Source organism: Mycetomoellerius zeteki, unplaced genomic scaffold (genome assembly GCF_001594055.1).
Source record: "Mycetomoellerius zeteki isolate Tzet28-1 unplaced genomic scaffold, Tzet1.0 scaffold96, whole genome shotgun sequence".
NCBI classification, from domain to species: Eukaryota; Metazoa; Arthropoda; class Insecta; order Hymenoptera; family Formicidae; genus Mycetomoellerius; species Mycetomoellerius zeteki.
Window position 1 is genome coordinate 2,030,846 of NW_017257999.1, and position 12,174 is coordinate 2,043,019.

The following is a 12,174-nucleotide window of genomic DNA, read 5'->3' on the forward strand; positions in this document are numbered from 1 at the left end:
TTATCACTCCAGGTATTATTACATTGAGAAAATACACGCTCTGCTGAAGCATTTGAAACTGGAATTGAAGCTATAAATTGGAATACTTTAAGAAAATTCTTTAAATCCTTGTTCTGATTAAAAAGTTGGTGCCATTTTTCATATGCAGTTTCATACGCTTGATTAGAATTTTCTTTTTTTGAAATCATCATTCCCAAAATTTCTTTTGTTTGACAATATTCTTCGTAAAGTTCGTCCATATTTATTACACGATCAAGAGATAGTTTAATTAATATTTCGCAAAGTTCGTCAAAACTAAACATCGTTTTTAGTGAAAAAATTTGCATTTTAGATAATATATTATCTTCAGAAAAATTAAAACGTTTTTCAATATACTTTAAAACATTTTTGTACCACGTTATTAACTGATTTTTAACATAAGCTTGTTCAGGTATCGGCAATCGTTTTAAAATGTTCGAAGTCATAAAACTTATAAATTCGTCGGCTATTCTTTGCGTAAGTTTGCTTTTTAAATTATTAGAAAGTATTCCAAATACTTCAGTACTTAAAATATTTTCTTTTTCTAGCAATATTATAGTTTCAACAAAAACTTTTAAAGTATTTGTAAAATAAGCTAAATAACATTCAGTTTTATCAATTTCTGTAAAATATTTCAGCGCTGTGGTCGGTGACGACACTGACGTCGGTGACGATGACCAATTTGCAGTGTGGCGTGTGGTATCACTGAAATCGGGACAAATCCCGTTTAGGATTCTTTCGGGACGCCTTTAAAAGAGTCGAAAATCGGGATTTCCCGCAAAATTCGGGACGGTTGGCCACCCTACTCGTAACAAATATGTGAGACAACAAAAGGATACCGCGAGCCGGGATCACGTCCAATTACGCTTTCTCTCTCAATCGTGCGCCTTGCGCTAAGGACAGAATATAGGAACGCCCCCCACTACTTTCTTCCTTCTCCCTTTTTCCACGAATACCAGGGGACACTATTTTTGCCGGTGCGTGTATCTTTTAGTGATACCTAAAGAAAAAAGGATGAGAACTTAGGTAGAGACCGAATAGATCAATCTTTGAAAAATGTGAAAATAGATTTCATCTGTTTTGCGATCTAATGCTATCTGAAATGAATCATATCCGTTAGAATTTTGCGTAAAAGAATATGGTTAGCGATATCTTATCGCATTGGTTATTATATACGTATCATTTGGTATATCTAATCACAAGTCGAAGGAAGAAACGAATCAAGGAAATAAAACCTTTTTCCGGAATTAAATTTCACAGTTCATTAAGAGAGAGAGAGAGAGAGAGAGAGAGAGAGAGAGAGAGAGAGAGAGAGAGAGAGAGAGAAGATTTATTATATTATCATATTATATCTGGGGCTATATTCTCAAAAAGTATCGCATACAAAAATGTACAAAAATATTATACTATACGTTATGTATGTTATACTATTTTTTCTCTAGTATTAGAGAAACTACATTTCTCTAGTATTGTAGTACATGATATTTTTCGAAAATAAGGTCCCTGGATTTACAATGAGTGCAAAAAGTATTCGTACATACAAGGAAATTTTTTATAAAAGTCTTATTTGTAGAAAATAAACATTAATTAGCAATTTTACAATGAATACATTCTGTTCTAATAAATGAGTATTCACATGTATTCCTGATTTTCGAAACTAAATTTCTTGACTGTACGAATACTTTTTGAGCATTCAAACAATACAAATTTTAATTTTCGTTTATTTTTCAGATGATATATTTTCTATAAATTAATACACATCTTTTTGGTATATAACTTTAAGAAACATACAGTCTATTTTATTCTTTATGAATAAATTGTTAATTACCCAACAAGAAATGATCGTCAATTAAACATCGAATCAACGTCAAATTGGTGTTGAAATCATCGTATTGATCGATATCGATATTCGACATCAATTCGATAACTCATTTCTCGCTGGATAATACAATATTTACTTTTTAAAAATAAAATTTTTTTTTTAATATTTTCTCTGTACCTACGAATACTTTTTGCACTCACTGTATCATTTTATCCTTGTTGTATTGAATATTAAAGAAAGATAAAATGATCATGTGCATCATGCGTAAAACGGAAACCGAATGCACCTATAATACAACTTGGCGAGCGCTCGGATATTCAAGAGCCTGTCGGAAAAATCTACGTTCCGAGAAGCGAGGCGATCGTTATAACTGCGTAAAAAAACAACAAATTGTGCCGCGGGGCGCGTTATTTTCCGACCCAAATGTTTATCATTCGCGGTGTTATTTGTGACTTTGTAATCGTAACAGACTAGTCGCGTGCGCTACTTCACGTGGTTACGCCCTGAAGATTACCGCACATTAAACACCATGAAAATACGTAATATTGACACTACGGATCGGAACGTCCATTATTTACTCTGTCAAGAAACGTGATAACATCAACCTCGGAAGTTTTATCGATCAAGATACTTTTGGATTTGATTTTCTAATAATTGTGTGATTTCGTGTACTTAAGGAGGTTCGCCTGTTAGTTGAAAATCAATTTAGGAACTTAATTTTTTTATATGATATAGACAAATACTGTACACAAATAATCCCACAATTTGAGCAATATTGACCATTAGTTTTGTAATAGAGTATAGTTTTCTTGTAATGTTATTCTGAAATTGACTATTTTAAGTATATCGCCTTATGGGAAGCAGTCGTTCCGAAGGATATCGATTTAATACTCAGGAAACTTGGGATTTTGAAAAACTAGAATTTGGTTAAGCGTTTTTGAAAAGAAATTGAAAAGAATAAGGATAATCTAAATAAATAAGGAAAGAGGCGTAGAAGACGTCACGCAAATAATACACCTATAAAGCATAAAACTTCTTTATTCTACTAAACGCGCTTACCTATTTCGACTCACTTTTGAGCCTTCTTCAGAGACAACACAAACTAACATGTATATATAAACTGTGAATAAAAGTTAACTTGTCATGGTGAACTCCCTACATCGAGAATATAAATGCCAGAAATTAAACCCAAATAAGAATGAAAAAAGAAAAAAGAAAGGAAATATTGGAAATATCGAGATATAGAGAATATGGAAAACACACACACACACACACTAATTTATCAAAAAACTTTAAGATTATAATTAATTATCCTAAAAATAAGAATGCTCATCGTGTGAAGCGTATTTTATTTAGATGAAATATCAACAATTGTGTACAAAAAAGCAAAATCGGACTTTATCGTGTGGATTTAAGGGATAATACCTAATCGGAATTTTTTTTGGACAAAAAATTTTTATTGGCTTAAATCACGCATAAACCTCAACAAAACCTCAAAAAAACAATAAGCCCTCAAAATTTCACATTGATCGGTTCATTAGCAAAGTCACAAAAAATTCCCAAAAAAACCTCTAATTTTTGGCTACCGGCTAGGTATTACCCCTTAAAGCTTTATCGTCACAAAGTTTACTTCATGGATCGTATTAGTAGTAAGAGACTTGGCAACGCCGCAGTGCACAGCTGATACGAAGCCAACTGAAGCCAACTTCATAGAACCTAGAATTCTCATCTCTGATGTGACCGCCTGTCACATCGCGAAGTGCAACGTTGCCAAATATACACTCGACCTTCCGAGTCATTGACAATAATCTTATACATTTGTTAATAATCTATACACTAATAATTTACTAAGAATATAACACATAAATAGTATCCACAGTTCATTACACTAATATTACATATGATATGGAATCGCTGTTTCGACTCCAAAATAATAGGCGAACCTTCTTAATGCGCATCGGTTCAGACCGGTATTTGCTGCGTTCGATGATTGATTTCAATCGCTGATCGACAAAGTAATTCGTCGACAGAAGGATCAGGCGATCAAGAATAGAATCAGGGATGGTTCGAAGGATCTCGCGATGCCACGTGAAAGTCGTCGCGAATGGAAATCAAAACCGTTGTGAAACGGAACGATTACCGTGGAATGCTGGCGTTTCGGGAGTCGCGTAAAGGCAAAATATTCACACAAACTTGCATATAGCCGTATGAACGTATGCATAAAGAAAATTATCCAGTCATATTTTACGTGCGACTTTATAAGAAAAATGCGATTGGATAATTTTCTTTATGCGTATGTTTATGCGACTATGCAAGATTGTGTGGATATACCCTAAATGTCGGTGTTGTGCGTGAGGTATTTCGATAAGTATGTAAAAACGTACGTTGAAAAGTGTGTGGCAAAAAGTATGTTGAAAGCATAAAGTGAGAAAAGTGTGTGAGGTGAAAAGTGTTCATAGTGTCCCTAATGGAATAACGATTTTGTCAGACATTCAAGATATTTGCCAGGATGGACCGGCGCGACGGGGAGCGTTAATGATGGTTGAGAAGAACAGACGTTTTTCGGTTTTCGGTCAAAGAGCGGTGAGTTTCTCAATAGGCGATCTTTGGCGTGCTTCTGGTATAGCAATCAAAAGCAACCGCGGTTGAAACTATTTTTTCTGATCCCTGAAAACGAAGCCTCAACTGCGGTAGGCAGAAACACGCCAAAATTCGTCTAGTGATACAAAGTATATCTACTTTAAGGGGTAAGGCTACTAGAATTTTCAAAAAATCGATTTTGTTTTCGGCTTAAATGATGCTTTAAGATGCAAAAGGCACTTTATTTTTATTTATATATTTTATTTTATAGCGAAGAAAAATTCCTAAGTGTCATTTTTGGAAGTTTAAAGCGTCGTATTTTTCGATAAAATTTGAAGCGTTTGCGAAGGGATTATTCTGAAGATAATAAAGGGATTAGTTACACACAGTTAAGCTTGGGTAAGGTTTTCTTAGCTTACTAGTGAACGTATAGATGATACTAGCAGTATATAAGAATAAATGTGTTAGTATAGGTTCAGTACAGCCGTTGAACGGTTGAAACGATACAGTTTACACGATATTTTTGTTTCTCTTATATTTTTGAATAAAAAATTTGTATATCGATCATACGCTTTAAAAAATTAATGATTATTTGTGAATAATATCTGCATATAAAAACATAACAAATAATCCTAGGATGAAATGATTTTTGTTACGGTATTCCCAAGGCTACGTCATTTTTCCCTGCAATCAGAGAAAAAGATTGTTGAACAAGAACGGAGAAATTAAGGGCATATACCACTCGAAGTCTCGATGTTTTGTAGCGAAGCTTATCTTAAAGTCAATACATATAATTACAATTAATAAATAAATAGACGTTTCGGCCTTCAATTAGGCCATCCTCAGTAAAATTAAAAAATATAATAAAAACGAAATAGTGTATATAGTACAATTAATTTAAGATCTTTTTTTTTTAACATGTCTGCATGTCACACAGAAAAAAGTATTTGGTTGTCGTAACCAAAATTTGGTAAACCCAACCAAATAATTAAATTGTTACCGATAGGTTGTAATTGAACACACAATTTCCAGATTCTGTGTTCCAGTAAACTTGTGAAGATTGGTATCGTAAATGGATGACATGTTTTAATAGCGAAATTTTTTGCGTACTAGATAATATTTACTTAAACGGATATTTTTTGACATCTCTTAAGATTTCATTAATTTCAGATTGCTTGATTTTAATCACAGATTATAGATTAGATTGTACATATTTCTTAGTAATCCCGTTTCAATTTATATTCCACAATATATAATTAAATCTCGCACAGGAGCAGTACAAAGGAACAGCAAACTATATTCGGGCGCGTATGAACGATAAGATAACGCGTTGACTCAATCTTGCGATTAATCACTCTATTTATCTGTTAAAGAAATCGAAGCGTTGGGAGGAAGAAATGCGGCGTCAAAGCAAAGTACGGAAAGTCCGCGAACGAAACAATCGCGATAATATCATCCTGGAGGCTCGGAGCGTTAGTAGATATCACGATGCTGTCATCGTTAATAATGAACTAATGACAGGGAATGGAGGGTCATTTAAAGCTCCTGTAACATGCGCGCGGGGCCTCGCCGAATTACGCTGATAGAAATTGCGCTGATAAAAGAGCGTTAAGATATTCACGCCGTTCACTCGGCCTTATCCTTTAATTATAAAAAGATCTCATTAGAAAAATGCGCGGGTTACGCACGTATTACGCGCGCCACCGACGATCACCTACGATGCGTATTATCTGCGGATTTACATATCGCGTGCGTATATGCACGTGTGCAATGAGGGACACCTGAGTGCAGGCGCCGCCGCCGGCTCTGCCCAGAGTGTTTGTACAAAGAATTACAGAGTACGACGATCACTTCTCTGCGCCTCCACTCTAATTACCGACACCAAAAATTACCGCTCTTTCCGCGTGCGGTTTTAAAATTGCCGTCGGCGCCGATGTCCCATCCCGTGATTTGCCGCCGTGTGTTGATACAGCGTTGATATTGCGTATGTTTTGATAACGGAAAAAGCGCGGATATACATGCGGAGTGTCCCTTTCGTTTTGTCATTTCTTTTTAAATAGTAAGTTCTCTCGTAAATCTGTGATCGAGCTGTGCAAAAGATAAAAAATCTTTTCTAAAATAAATTATATATTTAATTCCCTGCCGGCAATATGAATTTTAATTTTTTTGTCAACAATAGGGGTATAGAAATCTAATAAAAATAATTAAAATACAATCCGACTTCTATGATGGTACTACTTGTCTTAGACCGTCGTGAGACAGTTAGTTTTATCTTACTGATGATTAGTCATTGCGATAGTAATCCTGCTCAGTACGAAAGGAACCGCAGGTTCGGACATTTCGTTCACGCACTCGGCCGGTGGCGCGAAGCTACCATCCGTGAGATTATACCTGAACGTCTCTAAGGCCATATCCTCTCTAGTCAAAGGTGGCAATCTCTAAGAGTCTCGTGAGTCGAAAGGCTCAAAACAATGTGATACTACTGGGCGGCCGGTCCATGCAGACCGGTCATCACACGAGTCCGGTTTGCCGTACGACACCGTCGCTCGTCATCGGGATCTCACCGCTGCGACGGCACGATGCTTAACGGTCGAACATGAGTTTCGCGAGTTCGATATCGAGACTCGAAACCGTCTGTGTTCTACTTGTCAAAGCTTTAACAATGAATTTTTACCATCATAGAAGTCGGATTGTATTTTAATTATTTTTTACAGATCTAAATTTATTAAAGTTTTTGAAGACCCCAGTTATTAGCAGATATTTAATGATTAGATTAAAAAAAATAACATTTTTTTAGAATCTCTTTTCACACAGAATGGTAAAGTATTTAAAAATGTAAATACAGATCTAAAAATAATATTGTTGGACTATCAAAATAATTACGTAGAACAATCAAGTTGATTATTAGAATCTCAAAACTTTTCGCAGCATTATTCTTGCTTGAATTTTTTGTGTAATTATTTTGATGATTCAATAAAATTATTTTCGTATCTGTATCTACCTAAATTTTTAAACATTTCGGAAATCGTTCTTTACTTGCAGATAAAAAATCCAAAAGATTTATCTCTTTGTCTGTTTGTTAAAATAAAAAAATTATTTTCATTTTAATCTTGTAAATAATATTAATTCAATATTTTTCAAGTATAAAATTGAAGATATTACATGCTTTCGCAAAATATCTTTGCTTCTACAGATCTGCAATAACCTAATATCATCTTTTTTATTTTTTCGCGTAAATTTGTGCCTCGCCGGAATAAGATTACTCGAGCTCATATTACTTTGCTCTTTTTTTCTTCGTTGCTTGCAAGTTCGCCGATAGCTCCGTGTTCTACTTTCGGCAACTTCCATGAAGTTCTATGAAGTTTGTTCGTCGTTTTTAGCGTTATTTATTCCTGTTCTGTTTGCGCTTTGTCTGAGACGTACCTATCTACATTTTATGCGAGGAAAACAATGAAGACTCGTAATAAGACGGAATATTTCGATGGATTAAAAAAAAATAGTTTTGACGAAATAGCATTTAGACGCTAGTAAAATTTTTAGACAATTTTTTAAACTTTTGTCAAGTTGGCAACCCCACTATTTCGATTTTCAGTGGTGTGAATGCTAACTTAACAGAAATTTTTTATCTAATCTTTTATGAAAAAACTATCTTGCTAAAATACATGAAATTATAATATAATTTATAGCATAGATTCTTCACGTTAAATATGAGGAGCAGATTTTCAAAATACGTTTTGTCCAAATTTTTTTAGTTAGAGATGGCGTAGTGTTCACTGTTGAAAGACTCATATTATAAGCTACTCTATTCTGATGTTCAGAAAGCATTTTTTCATCGTTAATTTATATGCTGAAAAAACAGACATTTCGAAGTGCATTATGTTTTTTAACTAGAGACAAACAAAATGCATTTGTTTAACATTTTTAGCAATTGTTTAGCAATTTTGTTTAATATTTCACATCCTACTGATTGGCTACGTTTACATCGTGAATTTAGGCCGCGGCTTATACCCCAAATTCGACCTAAATTATTTAGGTCCCTCGCTGTAAGCACTTGACAGATGACCAGACTCAGTTGTAGGTCAGGCTTCGGTTTTTGCCGTTTTTAGTCACCTGATCTGACATAGGTCTGACATAAGTATAACCTGAAATAGATCGTACCATCTGAGTAGGACTTACCATCATTTGTTAATCTTAAATTGACATGTCATTGGTAATGGACATACATCATATCTCATAAATAAGAAAGTTTAACAAATGTTTAAAGGGCTTTGAACGGTTTGAAGGATTTCGTGTTTGAAAAATTCGAAAAGTTCGTGCCACTTACGATATAAATGCCTTGGTGTCTAAATCTATTTTGGGTCGCATTATTGTCTCTTGGTGTGAACGTAGCCAATTGGCATATTATTATTTTCTGTAAAGTGCGTAATTTTCTTGTGTAAGGAGTTTCTTTTTTTCTCGTTTTCTGAAAATTACAAATTTTAGACAAAACGCATTTTGAAAAAGTCTGCACCTCATATATTAAACAAATTACAGAGATGTCTCGTGCAGAGCATTGCTCCTTTTCGCAGTGCCGGGAATGTACGTTAGGAATTTATTGTGTACAACACAATTCCATTAGATCCTCCGCTAATTGTCAATTGACAAATACAAAGCCATTGTCTAATCTCCTCCTTGGTCTCTCGTTCTCCCTCGAATGAACTGCGAGAGGGCATACTCGGAGGCCCTCTTGGCGGCCGATCGATCCGCATTAGTCCAAGCACTTCAAATAGTGCGATCGTGGTATGCGTTCAGGAATGGCAATAACGTTGATAGGATAGTAATATGATTATCACCTGTGCAAGAGGGCCGATAGTGGTGCTACACGTATAATTAGAGACAGGATTGAAGGGGCGGAACGAGAGGATTGGTTGAGGGGAGCGTTAGGGGGATAGGCGGGAGAACGGAAGCGGAACGCAAGTATAATGCCATGCAAATACAGCTCATCACTTGCTCCGCCAGGAATGGAGTGCATTAATCCGCTAATGCACATGGGTCCCGTAAAATTAGATTCGGCCAGATTTAGTTGGAAATGCGATATTTCAGTGTCGGCCGAATTCCCGGCGACGACTACCGGCCGGAGGATACCGCGCGATGCGGCGGGTAAACGCGAAGCGAAGCTCTGTGATGCGACTGGCAAAATGAAACGTTGTTACTCGTTAGCCAGATTAATGGCGATACATCGTGTCCTCGATCGAATCGTACGCGACATTGGCGCATTTAAAACCCATCCGTTCCGCGCGTTAAGTAAAAAAATACACGAGCTCAGTATTCGTGACGCCAATGAGCGTGTCGCGATTAACATCCATCAATATTCATGCACCGAGTTAGCAGTTATTGTCACAACGCGAAATGCACGTTCATCGACGCACCTAAATATCGCCGCGAATTTCTGAGACTGGCGACTAACTGCAGCGAGTTCCTCATCGGTCTAACAGATGGCTGTAGGATGATGCTTTTTACCATCGTTGAATTTGTGAATGTCCTCGTTGATACCGTGAAAAGCGAAAACTATGTTCTGATTCTAATGTGTTTGAATTATCATTTTATCATTTTTTATTTATATTTATTCGATATATTTAAGTGACGTGCTGTATCCCGAAAATACATCTAAAAAGAATACAACACGAAAAAAACGGTTTTACTGAAATGTTTAAAGACTTAGCTAGATACAAATCTGAAAACAAATTTGTTGGACTCTCAAAATAGTTATGTAGAATCCTGAGCATTGATGGCAATGTTGCAAAAAATTTTAACATTTTAATAACCAGTTTGAAGCACATAATTATTTTGCTGGTTCAAACAAAACTATTTTTAGATCTGTATATCTAACTAAATTTTTAAATACTTTAGTAAAATTATTCTTCCATGTAGTATTAGTAAAATTGCATTTTTAAAGTTTAACGTTTATGAGAAAGGCAGTGTAATATTTTGTGAGGCAAGAAAAAAATATTATGAATTATAATAAGTTATAATTACTAAGGAAAAAGCTGTAAAATTAAAAAAATAGACTCTTTAAAGATTAAAATAACAAAAAATACATTTCCAAAAATGATTTGAATAATTGTGTGAAATTTTTTCCAGAATCGCTCGCTAATAACCATGAATTTCTCGGAAACATTCGCAACATTTGAATCGATACTTTACTTTTCAAAGACGATGGCGTCAATTCTCTCCGTTTTTAACGATTCTCGAATTTCTGAGCGACGCTTGTTCTCGATAAATCGTGGAGTCGGTATCGCGACTCGGACATCTCTCTCCTGTTGCGTTTAGAATCCACCTGGTGGCCCCCGTTGCCTACGGACTGGCTTCCCCCTTCTTTTCATGCGGTTTCTCGTTCGACCGTGGGATTATTCGCGTCCAATTAAATTTAACGAATTTCCACGGGTGCGAACGGCTTTATTGATTTCATTAATTACGCATGCATCGCCCTCACGACGCAGCTTCTCCGGAACGCAGGCACGTATTCTGCAATCGCCACTATCATTTCTATCACGTGCGGCTCATACCGTTTTATGCAGTTCTATAGCGATTTGGTATTTGATGATGCAGACGAACCACTTGATGGAACCAAATTGTATACGGGATTATCCATTAATTATACTTGAATAAGATAAATCTGTTGATTAAATGTCCATTTCTTTAACAAGACTGCCAAGGTATTAATTATGAGCTATTATATAGACTTTAATGTACAGTATAATTTTAATTAAAATTTTAATTAAAATAAACTTCATTAGTTTCTATTAACCGAAAATGTAGTCGGGCTACAAACAATATAACAAACGCTTGATCAAAGAAAACGTTTCTCTCTGTGTTATTCTATGCACTTTGTGATATGTCGTAATGAGATAACTCATACGCACCCTCACGCACAATCGCAATCGATTTACCTTTTATTACGATATCTGCATACGCTCTATAAATACTAAACCGAAATAGGGATACGATGCGAGCAGAGGGTGACCGAAGGTTGTTGCGGTGAATATGCCCCGCGGGATCCACGAACGTGGGTTGAAGGGAAGGGGAAAATCCAACGCTATTCCGGATTTAGTAATTAAATATTTTCCAGCTCGCTTCGACGGCATCGTCAATTTACTATACTTTGACGGAATATCGACGAGACGCGAAGCCGTGGCTGGGAAGCGTTTGATTCATAATCAATGCAAAAGTTTGTTTAAAAAAGCACGCAGGATTCAAATAACGAATCATAAAACAGCATGAAAGGGAAAAAGCGGTATTAGTAACGTATTTAAAATAGCATGACGCTTTTTATGCGTTCCGCTTTTTTTCGTGTTTTCATTCGAACAGGCGAAACATTTTTTTAATATAATAAAAAAAAGTTCAACCCGGTTTTTTTCACTTATTCCAATATGTGTTCTTCCAAATATATAGACATATCGATCAAATATAATTCTTGTTCGTATATTTTGAAATATTATTTTTTTGCGTTTAATGGAATAATTTTATTTTGGCTCGTGTACTTTTTCTATAGATTTTTATTACTTTTTGCATATTTCGACGCATGTCGAATAAAATATTGCGAAATAAGCTTGTTTTAAGTGTGATATATATATATATATATCTGAAAGTACACGGGAAGAATGGTTTTGTTAAAGTATCTAAAAATTTAATTAGATACAGACCTGAAAACAAATTTTGTTGGACCATTAAAATTATGTAGAACCTCAAGTTGATTGCGAGAATATCAAAATTTT